The sequence below is a fragment of the Rutidosis leptorrhynchoides genome, chromosome 10 (assembly GCF_046630445.1).
Source record: "Rutidosis leptorrhynchoides isolate AG116_Rl617_1_P2 chromosome 10, CSIRO_AGI_Rlap_v1, whole genome shotgun sequence".
Lineage (NCBI taxonomy): Eukaryota > Viridiplantae > Streptophyta > Magnoliopsida > Asterales > Asteraceae > Rutidosis > Rutidosis leptorrhynchoides.
The window spans coordinates 57,121,945-57,137,087 of NC_092342.1; positions in this window are offsets into that span (position 1 = coordinate 57,121,945).

The following is a 15,143-nucleotide window of genomic DNA, read 5'->3' on the forward strand; positions in this document are numbered from 1 at the left end:
AATTTGTTCGTATTTGCCCATTGAAACAGACCTGTTACCGATTGCAGACAGGATTTTAATTAGAAAATATAAAAAAATAAAAAGGTAGCTTAATGTCAACTGATTGGTACGATTTGCAAGTGATAATTAACAAATTGGAGATAACAAACAAAATTAAACACTGTTGGATTAAGATGTAAAGTTTAATTTGATTCCAATAACCGTACCTATGATTTTTTTTTATATTAATAAATAATTATAATTATATTAGTAATAAATAAAATTCTAATAATAGAATTAATAATGATAATGTTAATATTATCAAATAATACTAAAAATGATATTGATAAATTTATTAATGATAATAATATTGAATTGTATTATTTTCTAATAACTATAATAATAATAATAATTTATAATAATAATTCTTAATGATACTGGTAATATCTAATAATAATAATAATAATAATAATAATAATAATAATTTTAATCTTAATAACTAAAATTATAATTTCACTATTAGTTATAATAATAATGTTATTAACAATGTTAACAATAATATTAATAATAATGGTACTATAACAAATCAGTGTATCAAATTTCATATAATATTATTAATAACACCGATATTAATGTATTAATATTTATGATGATTATGAGAGTAATAATATTAATATAACATCTATTCTTAATCTCGGACTTGAATGTAATATTATTTTATATAATGGTATTTACTGAATTATATATATATGTATATATTATTCATAGATTCATAATAACATATTTATATATATATTTACATATTTATAACTGTTCGTGAATCGTCAGGCATGGTCAAAAGGGTAACGGATTTCATGAATATAGATTTCAAGGTTCTCGAGACTCAATATTACAGATTTTTTTCTTATCGTTTCGGAAACATATAGAGATTAGGGTTTAAATTTGGTCGGAAACTTCCGGGTCGTTACATGTTCCACAAGACCAAGGATGGGAAGTAGTCCTAGTAAAACCAGAATGCATGACTTGTTTCTGGACGTATGAATTACGTGTCTTTATTGCCTTTGCTGAACGACTTGTGTACTAGCTAGAATTATCTTCACAACTATCTTGTATCAAAGTTATTGTGTGCTATATTTGATGCTTTATGTAAAATAAGCGGTATTGTAAGTTTGTAAAATATTGTATAAAAGTTTGAACGCGAAATATTATCATAATCAGTTTTTCATATAGAATTGTAGTAGTTGAATTGTATATTAGCTACTAAGTATGAACTTAACGGGTAGGTACTACCCGAATTTAAACTTATAAAACGCTAATATGAAGAAAAAGCTTTTATAAATGAGTTCATATTATGCTACGAAATACTATTAACTACTCTTAATATTCTGTATGATTAACTTGTTCCATTTGACTATTTTGAAGGAAATGGCACCGACTACTCGACACACCGTGAATATGAATGAAGAGGAATTCTGTACTTTTCTAGCTTCAAACATAGCCGCAGTACATGATGCACTACATACCAACAATAACCTTGGATCAAGCAGTACAGGAAATCGTGTAGGATGCACCTACAAAGAATTCACTGCCTGCAAACCTTTGGAATTTGATGGAACCGAAGGACCGATCGGATTGAAACGGTGGACCGAGAAGGTCAAATCGGTGTTTGTCATAAGTAAGTGTACTGAAGAGGACAAAGTGAAGTACGCTACGCATACCTTCACAGGTTCTGCGTTAACATGGTGGAATACCTATCTAGAGCAAGTGGGACAAGATGATGCGTACGCACTACCGTGGTCAGCATTCAAGCACTTGATGAACGAGAAGTACCGTCCCAGAACCGAGGTCAATAAGCTCAAGACAGAACTTAGAGGGTTACGAACCCAAGGATTTGATATTACCACGTACGAAAGACGATTCACAGAATTGTTCCTATTGTGTCCGGGAGCGTTCGAAGATGAGGAAAAGAAGATCGACGCGTTTGTGAAAGGATTACCGGAAAGAATCCAAGAAGATATAAGTTCACACGAGCCCGCCTCCATACAACAGGCATGTAGAATGGCTCACAAACTAGTGAACCAGATTGAGGAAAGAATTAAAGAACAGACGGCTGAAGAGGCCAATGTGAAGCAAGTCAAAAGAAAGTGGGAGGAAAACGGTGATAAGAATCACCAATACAACAACAACAACAATTACAATAATAATCGCAACAATTATCCCAACAATCTCAACATCAATCGCAACTACAACAAACGGCCCAACAACAACAACAACAACAACAACAACAGCAACTACAACAATCATCCCAACAACAATAACAACCGCAACAACAACAACAACCAGAAGCAGCTATGCCAAAGGTGTGAAAAGTATCACTCGGGGTTCTGCACCAAATTTTGCAATAAGTGTAAAAGAAATGGTCATAGCGCGGCGAAGTGTGAGGTCTACGGACCAGGGGTTAACAGAACGAAAGGAACAAATGGTGTCGGAACGAGTAATGGCGGAGTAAGTAGTGTCGGAGCAAGTTATGCCAATGTAGTTTGTTATAAATGTGGAAAACCGGGCCACATTATTAGAAATTGCCCGAACCAGGAGAACACGAATGGACAAGGCCGCGGAAGAGTTTTCAATATTAATGCGGCAGAGGCACAGGAAGACTCGGAGCTTGTTACGGGTACGTTTCTTATTGACAATAAATCTGCTTACGTTTTATTTGATTCAGGTGCGGATAGAAGCTATATGAGTAGAGATTTTTGTGCTAAATTAAGTTGTCCATTGACGCCGTTGGATAGTAAATTTTTACTCGAATTAGCAAACGGTAAATTAATTTCAGCAGATAATATATGCCGGAATCGAGAAATTACACTGGGTAGCGAAATATTTAAGACTAATTTGATACCAGTAGAGTTAGGGAGTTTTGATGTAATAGTTGGCATGGATTGGCTGAAGAAGGTGAAAGCAGAGATCGTATGTTATAAAAATGCAATTCGCATTGTACGAGAAGAAGGAGAACCCTTAATGGTGTACGGAGAAAAGGGCAACATGAAGCTACATCTTATTAGTAATTTGAAGGCACAAAAACTAATAAGAAAAGGTTGCTATGCTGTTCTAGCACACGTCGAGAAAGTACAAACTGAAGAAAAGAGCATCAATGATGTTCCCGTCGCAAAAGAATTTCCCGATGTATTTCCGAAAGAATTACCGGGACTACCTCCACATCGATCTGTTGAATTTCAAATAGATCTTGTACCAGGAGCTGCACCAATAGCTCGTGCTCCTTACAGACTCGCACCCAGCGAGATGAAAGAACTGCAAAGCCAACTGCAAGAACTATTAGAACGTGGTTTCATTCGACCAAGCACATCACCATGGGGAGCTCCTGTTTTGTTTGTCAAGAAGAAGGATGGTACATTTAGATTGTGTATTGACTACAGAGAGTTGAACAAACTTACCATCAAAAACCGTTATCCACTGCCGAGAATTGACGACTTATTTGATCAACTACAAGGCTCGTCGGTTTATTCGAAGATTGATTTACGTTCTGGATATCATCAAATGCGAGTAAAGGAGGATGATATTCCAAAAACTACTTTTAGGACGCGTTATGGTCATTACGAGTTTATGGTTATGCCGTTTGGATTGATAAACGCACCAGCTGTGTTCATGGACCTTATGAACCGAGTGTGTGGGCCATATCTTGACAAGTTTGTCATTGTTTTCATCAATGACATACTTATTTACTCAAAGAATGATCAAGAGCACGAAGAACATTTGAGAAAAGTGCTAGAAGTATTGAGGAAAGAAAAACTGTACGCTAAGTTTTCAAAGTGTGCATTTTGGTTGGAAGAAGTTCAATTCCTCGGTCACATAGTGAACAAAGAAGGTATCCAGGTGGACCCGGCAAAGATCGAAACCGTTGAAAAGTGGGAAACCCCAAAAACTCCGAAGCATATACGTCAATTTTTAGGATTGGCTGGTTACTACAGAAGATTCATCCAAGATTTCTCCAAAATAGCAAAACCCTTGACTGCATTAACGCATAAAGGGAAGAAATTTGAATGGAAGGATGAACAAGAAAAGGCGTTTCAATTATTGAAGAAAAAGCTAACTACGGCACCTATATTGTCATTGCCTGAAGGGAATGATGATTTTGTGATTTATTGTGACGCATCAAAGCAAGGTCTCGGTTGTGTATTACTGCAACGGACGAAGGTGATTGCTTATGCGTCTAGACAATTGAAGATTCACGAGCAAAATTATACGACGCATGATTTGGAATTAGGCGCGGTTGTTTTTGCATTAAAGACTTAGAGGCACTACTTATATGGGGTCAAAAGTATTATATATACCGACCACAAAAGTCTTCAACACATATTTAATCAGAAACAACTGAATATGAGGCAGCGTAGGTGGATTGAATTGTTGAATGATTACGACTTTGAGATTCGTTACCACCGGGGAAGGCAAATGTGGTAGCCGACGCCTTGAGCAGAAAGGACAGAGAACCCATTCGAGTAAAATCTATGAATATAATGATTCACACTAACCTTACTACTCAAATAAAGGAGGCGCAACAAGGAGTTTTAAAAGAGGAAAATTTAAAGGATGAAATACCCAAAAGATCGGAGAAGCATCTTAATATTTGGGAAGACGGAACCCGGTATAGGGCTGAAAGAATTTGGGTACCAAAATTTGGAGATATGAGAGAAATGGTACTTAGAGAAGCTCATAAAACCAGATACTCAATACATCCTGGAACGGGGAAGATGTACAAGGATCTCAAGAAACATTTTTGGTGGCCGGGTATGAAAATCGATGTTGCTAAATACGTAGGAGAATGTTTGACGTGTTCTAAGGTCAAAGCTGAGCATCAGAAACCATCAGGTCTACTTCAATAACCCGAAATCCCGGAATGGAAATGGGAAAATATTATCATGGATTTCATCACTAAATTGCCAAGGACTGCAAGTGGTTTTGATACTATTTGGGTAATAGTTGACCGTCTCACCAAATCAGCACACTTCCTGCCAATAAGAGAAGATGACAAGATGGAGAAGTTAGCACGACTGTATTTGAAGGAAGTCGTCTCCAGACATGGAATACCAATCTCTATTATCTCTGATAGGGATGGCAGATTTATTTCAAGATTCTGGCAGACATTACAGCAAGCATTAGGAACTCGTCTGGACATGAGTACTGCCTATCATCCACAAACTGATGGACAAAGCGAAAGGACGATACAAACACTTGAAGACATGCTACGAGCATGTGTTATTGATTTCGGAAACAGTTGGGATCGACATCTACCGTTAGCAGAATTTTCCTACAACAACAGCTACCATTCAAGCATTGAGATGGCGCCGTTTGAAGCACTTTATGGTAGAAAGTGCAGGTCTCCGATTTGTTGGAGTGAAGTAGGGGATAGACAAATTACGGGTCCGGAGATAATACAAGAAACTACCGAGAAAATCATCCAAATTCAACAAAGATTGAAAACCGCCCAGAGTCGACAAAAGAGCTACGCGGACAGTAAAAGAAAAGATATAGAGTTTGAAATTGGAGAAATGGTCATGCTTAAGGTTTCACCTTGGAAAGGCGTTGTTCGATTTGGTAAACGGGGGAAACTAAATCCAAGGTACATTGGACCATTCAAGATTATAGATCGTGTCGGACCAGTAGCTTACCAACTGGAGCTACCTCAACAACTCGCGGCTGTACATAACACTTTCCACGTCTCAAATTTGAAGAAATGTTTTTCTAAAGAAGATCTCACTATTTCATTGGACGAAATCCAAATCAATGAAAAACTTCAATTCATTGAAGAACCCGTCGAAATAATGGATCGTGAGGTTAAGAGACTTAAACAAAACAAGATACCGATTGTTAAGGTTCGATGGAATGCTCGTAGAGGACCTGAGTTCACCTGGGAGCGTGAAGATCAGATGAAGAAGAAATACCCGCATTTATTTCCAGAAGATACGTCAACACCTCCAACTGCTTAAAATTTCGGGACGAAATTTATTTAACGGATAGGTACTGTAGTGACCCGAACTTTTCCATGTTTATATATATATTAAATGAAATTGTTATTTACATGATTAAGTGTTTCCAACATGTTAAGCAATCAAACTTGTTAAGACTTGATTAATTGAAATAGGTTTCATATAGACAATTGACCACCCAAGTTGACCGGTGATTCACGAACGTTAAAACTTGTAAAAAATATACGATGACATATATATGGTTATATATATAGTTAACATGATTTTATTATAAGTATGTATCTCATTAGGTATTTTAACAATGAGTTATATACATAAAAATGAGACTATTAATTTAAGAAACTCGAAAACGATATATATAACGATTATCGTTATAACAACGTCTTACTAGGTACATATGAATCATATTAAGATATTGATACACTTGGTTAATTATGTTAAATGATAAGTTAATATATTATTAAGTGTATTAACAATGAAAAACATATGTAAAAATAAGACTACTAACTTAATGATTTCGAAACGAGACATATATGTAACGATTATCGTTGTAACGGCATTTAACTGTATATATATCATACTAGGATATATTATATATCATAATATCATGATAATATAACAATTTAACATCTCATTTGTTATAATAAACAATGGGTTAACAACATTCAACAAGATCGTTAACCTAAAGGTTTCAAAACAACATTTACATGTAACGACTAACGATGACTTAACGACTCAGTTAAAATGTATATACATGTAGTGTTTTAATATGTATTCATACACTTTTGAAAGACTTCAAGACACTTATCAAAATACTTCTACTTAACAAAAATGCTTACAATTACATCCTCGTTCAGTTTCATCAACAATTCTAATCGTATGCACCCGTATTCGTACTCGTACAATACACAGCTTTTAGATGTATGTACTATTGGTATATACACTCCAATGATCAGCTCTTAGCAGCCCATGTGAGTCACCTAACACATGTGGGAACCATCATTTGGCAACTAGCATGAAATATCTCATAAAATTACAAAAATATGAGTAATCATTCATGACTTATTTACATGAAAACAAAATTACATATCCTTTATATCTAATCCATACACCAACGACCAAAAACACCTACAAACACTTTCATTCTTCAATTTTCTTCATCTAATTGATCTCTCTCAAGTTCTATCTTCAAGTTCTAAGTGTTCTTCATAAATTCCAAAAGTTCTAGTTTCATAAAATCAAGAATACTTCCAAGATTGCAAGTTTACTTCCAAGTTTTCTAAATCCATTCCAAGTAATCATCCAAGATCAAGAAACCTTTGTTACTTACAGTAGGTTATCTTTCTAATACAAGGTAATAATCATATTCAAACTTTAATTCAATTTCTATAACTATAACAATCTTATTTCGAGTGAAAATCTTACTTGAAATTATTTTCGTGTCATGATTCTGCTTCAAGAAATTTCAAGCCATCCAAGGATCCTTTGAAGCTAGATCTATTTTTCTCATTTCCAGTAGGTTTATCCAAGGAACTTGAGGTAGTAATGATGTTCATAACATCATTCGATTCATACATATAAAGCTATCTTATTCGAAGGTTTAAACTTGTAATTACTAGAACATAGTTTAGTTAATTCTAAACTTGTTCGCAAATAAAAGTTAATCCTTCTAACTTGACTTTTAAAATCAACTAAACACATGTTCTATATCTATATGATATGCTAACTTAATGATTTAAAACCTGAAAACACGAAAAACACCGTAAAACCGGATTTACGCCGTCGTAGTAACACCGCGGGCTGTTTTGGGTTAGTTAATTAAAAACTATGATAAACTTTGATTTAAAAGTTGTTATTCTGGGAAAATGATTTTTATTATGAACATGAAACTATATCCAAAAATTATGGTTAAACTCAAAGTGGAAGTATGTTTTCTAAAATGGTCATCTAGACGTCGTTCTTTCGACTGAAATGACTACCTTTACAAAAAAGACTTGTAACTTATTTTTCCGACTATAAACCTATACTTTTTCTGTTTATATTCATAAAATAGAGTTCAATATGAAACCATAGCAATTTGATTCACTCAAAACGGATTTAAAATGAAGAAGTTATGGGTAAAACAAGATTGGATAATTTTTCTCATTTTAGCTACGTGAAAATTGGTAACAAATCTATTCCAACCATAACTTAATCAACTTGTATTGTATATTATGTAATCTTGAGATACCATAGATACGTATACAATGTTTTGACCTATCATGTCGGCACATCTATATATATTTCGGAACAACCATAGACACTCTATATGTGAATGTTGGAGTTAGCTATACAGGGTTGAGGTTGATTCCAAAATATATATAGTTTGAGTTGTGATCAATACTGAGATACGTATACACTGGGTCGTGGATTGATTCAAGATAATATTTATCGATTTATTTCTGTACATCTAACTGTGGACAACTAGTTGTAGGTTACTAACGAGGACAGCTGACTTAATAAACTTAAAACATCAAAATATATTAAAAGTGTTGTAAATATATTTTGAACATACTTTGATATATATGTATATATTGTTATAGGTTCGTGAATCAACCAGTGGCCAAGTCTTACTTCCCGACGAAGTAAAAATCTGTGAAAGTGAGTTATAGTCCCACTTTTAAAATCTAATATTTTTGGGATGAGAATACATGCAGGTTTTATAAATGATTTACAAAATAGACACAAGTATGTGAAACTACATTCTATGGTTGAATTATCGAAATTGAATATGCCCCTTTTTATTAAGTCTGGTAATCTAAGAATTAGGGAACAGACACCCTAATTGACGCGAATCCTAAAGATAGATCTATTGGGCCTAACAAACCCCATCCAAAGTACCGGATGCTTTAGTACTTCGAAATTTATATCATATCCGAAGGGTGTCCCAGAATGATGGGGATATTCTTATATATGCATCTTGTTAATGTTGGTTACCAGGTGTTCACCATATGAATGATTTTTATCTCTATGTATGGGATGTGTATTGAAATATGAAATCTTGTGGTCTATTGTTACGATTTGATATATATAGGTTAAACCTATAACTCACCAACATTTTTGTTGACGTTTAAAGCATGTTTATTCTCAGGTGAATACTAAGAGCTTCCGCTGTTGCATACTAAAAATAAGGACAAGATTTGAAGTCCATGTTTGTGTGATATTGTGTAAAAACTGCATTCAAGAAACTGATTTCGATGTAACATATTTGTATTGTAAATCATTATGTAATGGTCGTGTGTAAACAGGATATTTTAGATTATCATTATTTGATAATCTACGTAAAGCTTTTTAAACCTTTATTTATGAAATAAAGGTTATGGTTTGTTTTAAAAATTAATGCAGTCTTTGAAAAACGTCTCATATAGAGGTCAAAACCTCGCAACGAAATCAATTAATATGGAACGTTTTTAATCAATAAGAACGGGACATTTCACACTAATTCAATAATATCAAATAATAACAATAATAAAATAATACTATAAAATAAATAATGGGCTATGTTGTTACTTTTAATTGACTTTTTCTATTTGGGGCCCACATAAAGACCGTCCTTCAACTTCTTAATATGGACGAATTGATAAAAGTTCAAAAAAGACTAATAATGACGGAGCCATACCTATGTTGTCTTTTGAATTTTAAAAATGACAAAGGAAATGACGGAAGCGTTGGCATTGGTCTAACTGCTAACATCCATGACAAACCCGTCACTTGGTCTCACCTCTATTTTTTTATAATAAACTTTTATTTTATTAACTTATATATAACATTTAAAATCATACAAATAAACATTTTATTAATAAAAAAATATTACAAATTCTTAAAAAAAAAAAACATTACAATTTCATAAAAATAAAAAATAAAAACATTACAAAGTCCTAAAAAAATAAAAAAAAGATTATAAAGTCCTAAATAATAAAAATAAAACATTACAAAATCAAACTACTCCTCGTCTTCATCCTCGTCTTCGTCCCCGTCCGCGTATTCGTCTTCGTCTTCGTCTTCGTCCTCTTCTTTGTCTTCGTCCTCCTCTTCGTCTTGGTTAATTCCCGAAGTTCCTGCTTCGTTATTGTCGTTGACATGCTCGGGCATTGTGGAAGGCCCTGCTTGTGGGTTATATCTAATACGTGCATTAGGTGGTAAACTCCATATGTGTTCGATAAGCATGTCTCGGAGAAAACGATGAATGGTAGAATCTCGTAGTTCCTTGTCCATTCGCAAATGTGTATCGAACCTTTCTCGTATTGATAAAACACGACGAACTGGCTGATAATCCTCCTCTAACCCACAAAAAGCTCGATCATTATCTTCAGTTATCATGTTGTGTAAAATCACACACGTATACATAATGCATTGGATATTCTCGATATAGAATTGCCTCGCAGGACTTTTAATAATTGCAAAACGACCTTGAAGTACACCGAAAGCTCGTTCGATATCCTTTCTTGCTGCCTCTTGGTACCTTTTGAATTTGGATGTTTTTGGTTCAACCGTACTTTTGAACTATTTCACAAGTGTCGCCTAATCCGGATAAATTTCGTCCGTTAAATAATAGCCTTTTGTAAAATGTTTCTCATTCACCGTATAGTTACACGTTGGAGCTCTATCTTCAAGTAACTCTTTAAATAAATCGGATTGGTTTAACACATTCATATCATTATTTGAACCAACTGGTCCAAAGTAAGCGTGCCAAATCCACAAATCATACGAGGCGACCGCTTCTAACATTATCGTTGGGTAACCATGATCGCCTCGTGTGTATTGACTTTTTCAAGCGAATGGACAATTTTTCCAAGCCCAGTGCATACAATCTAGACTTCCGAGCATGCCCGGAAAACCATGTATTTGCTCATGATGTGTAATTAAACGTTGAACATCATGGGCATTCGGTTTTCTTAAATATTCGCTCGAATATAAATGTATCACACTTTTGAAAAATATTCTGAACACATATATGATGTGGTTTCACCAATATGCAAATACTCATCAAATGCATCGGAAGCAACACCGTATGCTAATTGTCGTATAGCATATGTGATTTTTTGATACACAGTAAACCCGAGTAAACCGGTTGCATCCCGTCTTTGATGAAAATATTTAAAGTATGAAGGAAGAGGTTCTTGAGAATAACTGAGTATACATGCGGATATACGGTTAAACGGTCGTCTGCTCATTCGAAATCGCCTTCAAAATTTATTTTCGGGGAACGTTGGTGTGTCGGAAAAGTAATCGTTCCACAATAGTGTAGTCCTTCCAGCCTGATCTCTATAAAAAAATCTTCTTGAATTTCTCGGAATAGGTTCTTGATTTTCTTCATCATCGGCATCTAAGAAATCAAGAAGTTCGAGTTGGTGTTCCGGATTATATGCACTAGCTACTTGTACGACATCTTCGAAATCGTAATCAAAATTATCAATATTATTCATTTAGTGATGTATGTTGTAATATGGAGTGTATTGTATATGGAGATATAAGTGTAGTGTTGATAATGCTCCAAATGAACATATATTTAGGCACAATATCTTTCCAATATGTAAAACTTTTAGTTGCAATTGTTCTATTTTTATGTAATATTCGTTTAAATAAATAAGTGCGAAGAGAAAAGAAGAAAACGACGATTTAAAGACGCAAATGACCAAAAAGCTCAAATGAACAAGATATAATTCAAGTGGTTCCATTTATTGATAAGAAACGTCTAAAAATGACAAGAGTACGAGCCGCGGAACGCAAAGTACACGATATCTACGCGTACGAAAGGACGTTCGAAAATCCGGAACCGAGACATGAACCGAGCATCAACGCGCGAGTCAACGGAGCTAAAATTACAAGTCAACTATGCACAAGAATATAATATAATATATATATAATTAATATAAATTATATTATATATATATATATATATATATATATATTTAAATAAAACGTCGGCAAACTAGAAAACAAAAGCATATGAGCTGGATCAGAGGGCCATGCGATCGCATGGCCAGAAGGTACAAAATCCATGCGATCGCATGGAGGTCAGAACCTGGCCAAGTGCTATAAAAGGCGACGTTTTCAGCGAATTATGTACACCATATTTCATTTCTTTCTTTCATTCTCTGTAAACATAATATATATATTTATATTATAATTTTAATTTAAGTTACTTTTTATAATAAAGTTATGGCTTAGTTGGGTTATTGTAAGAAATGTTTTACGGGTTTTAAAGTCGGAACTCTGTCCGTGTAACGCTACGCGATAAATAATCACTGTAAGCTATGTTCTTCCTTTTTAAATTAATGTCTCGTAACTAAGTTATTATTATGCTTATTTGAGCCGAAGTAATCGTGATGTTGGGCTAAATATTAAGACGGGGTTATTGGATTTTGTACCATAATTAAGGTTTGGACAAAAGACCGACACTTGTGAACATTGGGCTATTGACTATAAATAGGTAGGGGGTATTGTCTAATTGAACGATAACTCATTGGAACCTGTCGAACCTATCTTCAAATTAGTTAAACTAATAATTATTAAATTGATTACGAATGTCCTATTTAGTGACGTTTATACGACATCGTTTACAATCATTTAATTAATTATTCGAGTTGGGTAATTGATTATTCATTCTGATCAAGTGGGTAAATTAATATTCATATCTCATTAAAACAGGGGTGGATTACATACAAGGATAATTGGTGTAATTGTTAACAAAGTAATAAAACCTTGGATTACACGCAGTCGATAACCTGGTGTAATCATTAAACAAAGTATTAAAACCTTGTTACAGTTCGAATTCCTAATTAGTTGGAATATTTGACTTCGGGAATAAGGTTAATTTGACGAGCATTTTATAATTATGACCGATGGACTATTATGGACAAAAACCAAATAAGTATCAAATAATCCAAGACAAAGGACAATTAACCCAGGGTAATAAATTAAAATCAAAACGTCAAACATCATGATTACGGAAGTTTAAATATGCATAATACTTTTATTTCATATTTCATCGTACCTTTATTTACTTTCATTTTAATTACTGCAATTTACTTTATAGCAATTTAAAAAATCTATCATTTATATTATCGTCATTTATCTTTACGCTTTATTTAAAATCGATAAACCGGTCATTAAACGGTAAAAACCCCCTTTTATAATAATATTACTATATATAATTATATATATTTTATATAAATATAGTTGTTAAAAAATATAGCGTTAAACTCAGCTAGCTCCCTGTGAAACGAACCGGACTTACTAAAAACTACACTACTCTACGATTAGGTACACTGCCTATAAGTGTTGTAGCAAGGTTTAGGTATATCCCATCCGTAAATTAATAAAACTTGTGTAATATTTCGTAATAAAAATAATAGTATTTCGTATACACCGCTGCACACATCAAGTGTGTATTTGTTAAATGTTGAGTGTGTATATATAGGATTGAAAATAATAATAATAAAAAATAATCAAACATATCCGTTCGAAAATGTAACGGCTAGAATTCAATATTAAGTGGCCGTTTGGATAGTTTCGTCCGTGATCCATTTTGTCATGCATTGAAAATATGAACCACTGTCACTCAACGACGGACCATGGTTCATATGCTAATATCGGCGCCATCATTCACACTCTCGACGGCGGCCTCAACCACGAGTCGTTGAGAGTGGTCTGATGTGTTAAAATATAATTGAGTTAAGTATGAAAAGAGAGTAAAATAATATTTAAAAAAAAAAACAAGAAACGTGTGTTTCTTTTGATGTTGGAATCAAACGCACATCAAAGAAACCCTCACAGAAACGTCTTGATACAGATAAAAGTTGGGGTTTCTTTTTGCCACATAAGCTAAGTGTGGCTTTTCTTTGGACCGTTACAAATGGTCTAATGCCTAAACTACAAAGTACTCGGGTTTCCACAATAAATTATAAATTATAAATTATATATAATTTAACAAGATTAAATATTATATAATTAATTACTTAATGGTTTTAAAAATGTTACTCCGTATTATTACATTTTAACTTGTTTTCATTCATAAAATAAAGCTAAAAAATAAGTTTATTTTATTTTTCTTATTAATGTATAGAAATTGATAACTAATTTGAAATATTCAAAATAATTCATGAGACAATTAAATAAGGACAAAAGGAGTAACGGATATGAAGTATTTGTTTCACTTTTCTATAGTAAGATATAAATAGAAAAGAATTTTGTTGGTTAAAGAAAATAAGTGCACACAACAATACAATATTCGTCTTATCATAGTGAACTTTGTCAACTAAGGACATCATTTTTATGTTTAAAATTCAAAATGTCTTGGCAAAAGTTCTACATCGTAATTACTTATATCATTGACGATAAGAAAAATAGTTCTTTACTCATTCTAAAACGTTTTTTGAATTTTTTTTCCAGGATATATTGGGTACTCCGCAAAATAGTGTTTATGCAAAATTTCGGTTGCAAGTTCACGATCTCTATTAACGTAAATTCGACACCGTGGAACTCGTTCAGTAGAACTTTCACCCTCTTCAGCATCTCGTAAAAGATCCAACTCGTTTCGTCATCCGATTTTCAAATATCGAAAAGTTTAAACAAAGATTGTATATTGAAATTTGTTTATAAAAAGTATATTAATAATGAGAGAATATTGAAAGAAATGTGTGAAAAATGATATATGAAATGTGGTATTTATAATCTTTCACTTTTTTTTAGTTAGAGCTATATAGCCGTTTGAATGTTAACCATGTGCAACGTGTATCAATCTCATTCGCCAAAATCAACCTCACACCTTCATCTTCCCCGTGATGCTCCCATCGCGCCACCACTTTTTGCCACCCATCACGTCGCGATGTGACGCCATGGTGCGTGATGGTGGTGAAATCGACGCAATCACGCTTATTAACACAACGTGATTGCGTCGATTTCACCATCATCACGTCACCATGGCGCCTCAGCGCGGCGTGATGGGCTGCAAAATTTGTCGGCGCGATGAGTGCATCACGGGAAGGTGTGACGTGAGAGATGGATCAGCGAATCAGTGTTTGACACATCGCTGGATTGTACCTTGAAGAAGATAAGTACATCCTTTATTTTTTCTAATTAGTTTTTTTAATTTGAATATAGAATGATTTTTTAACTGCA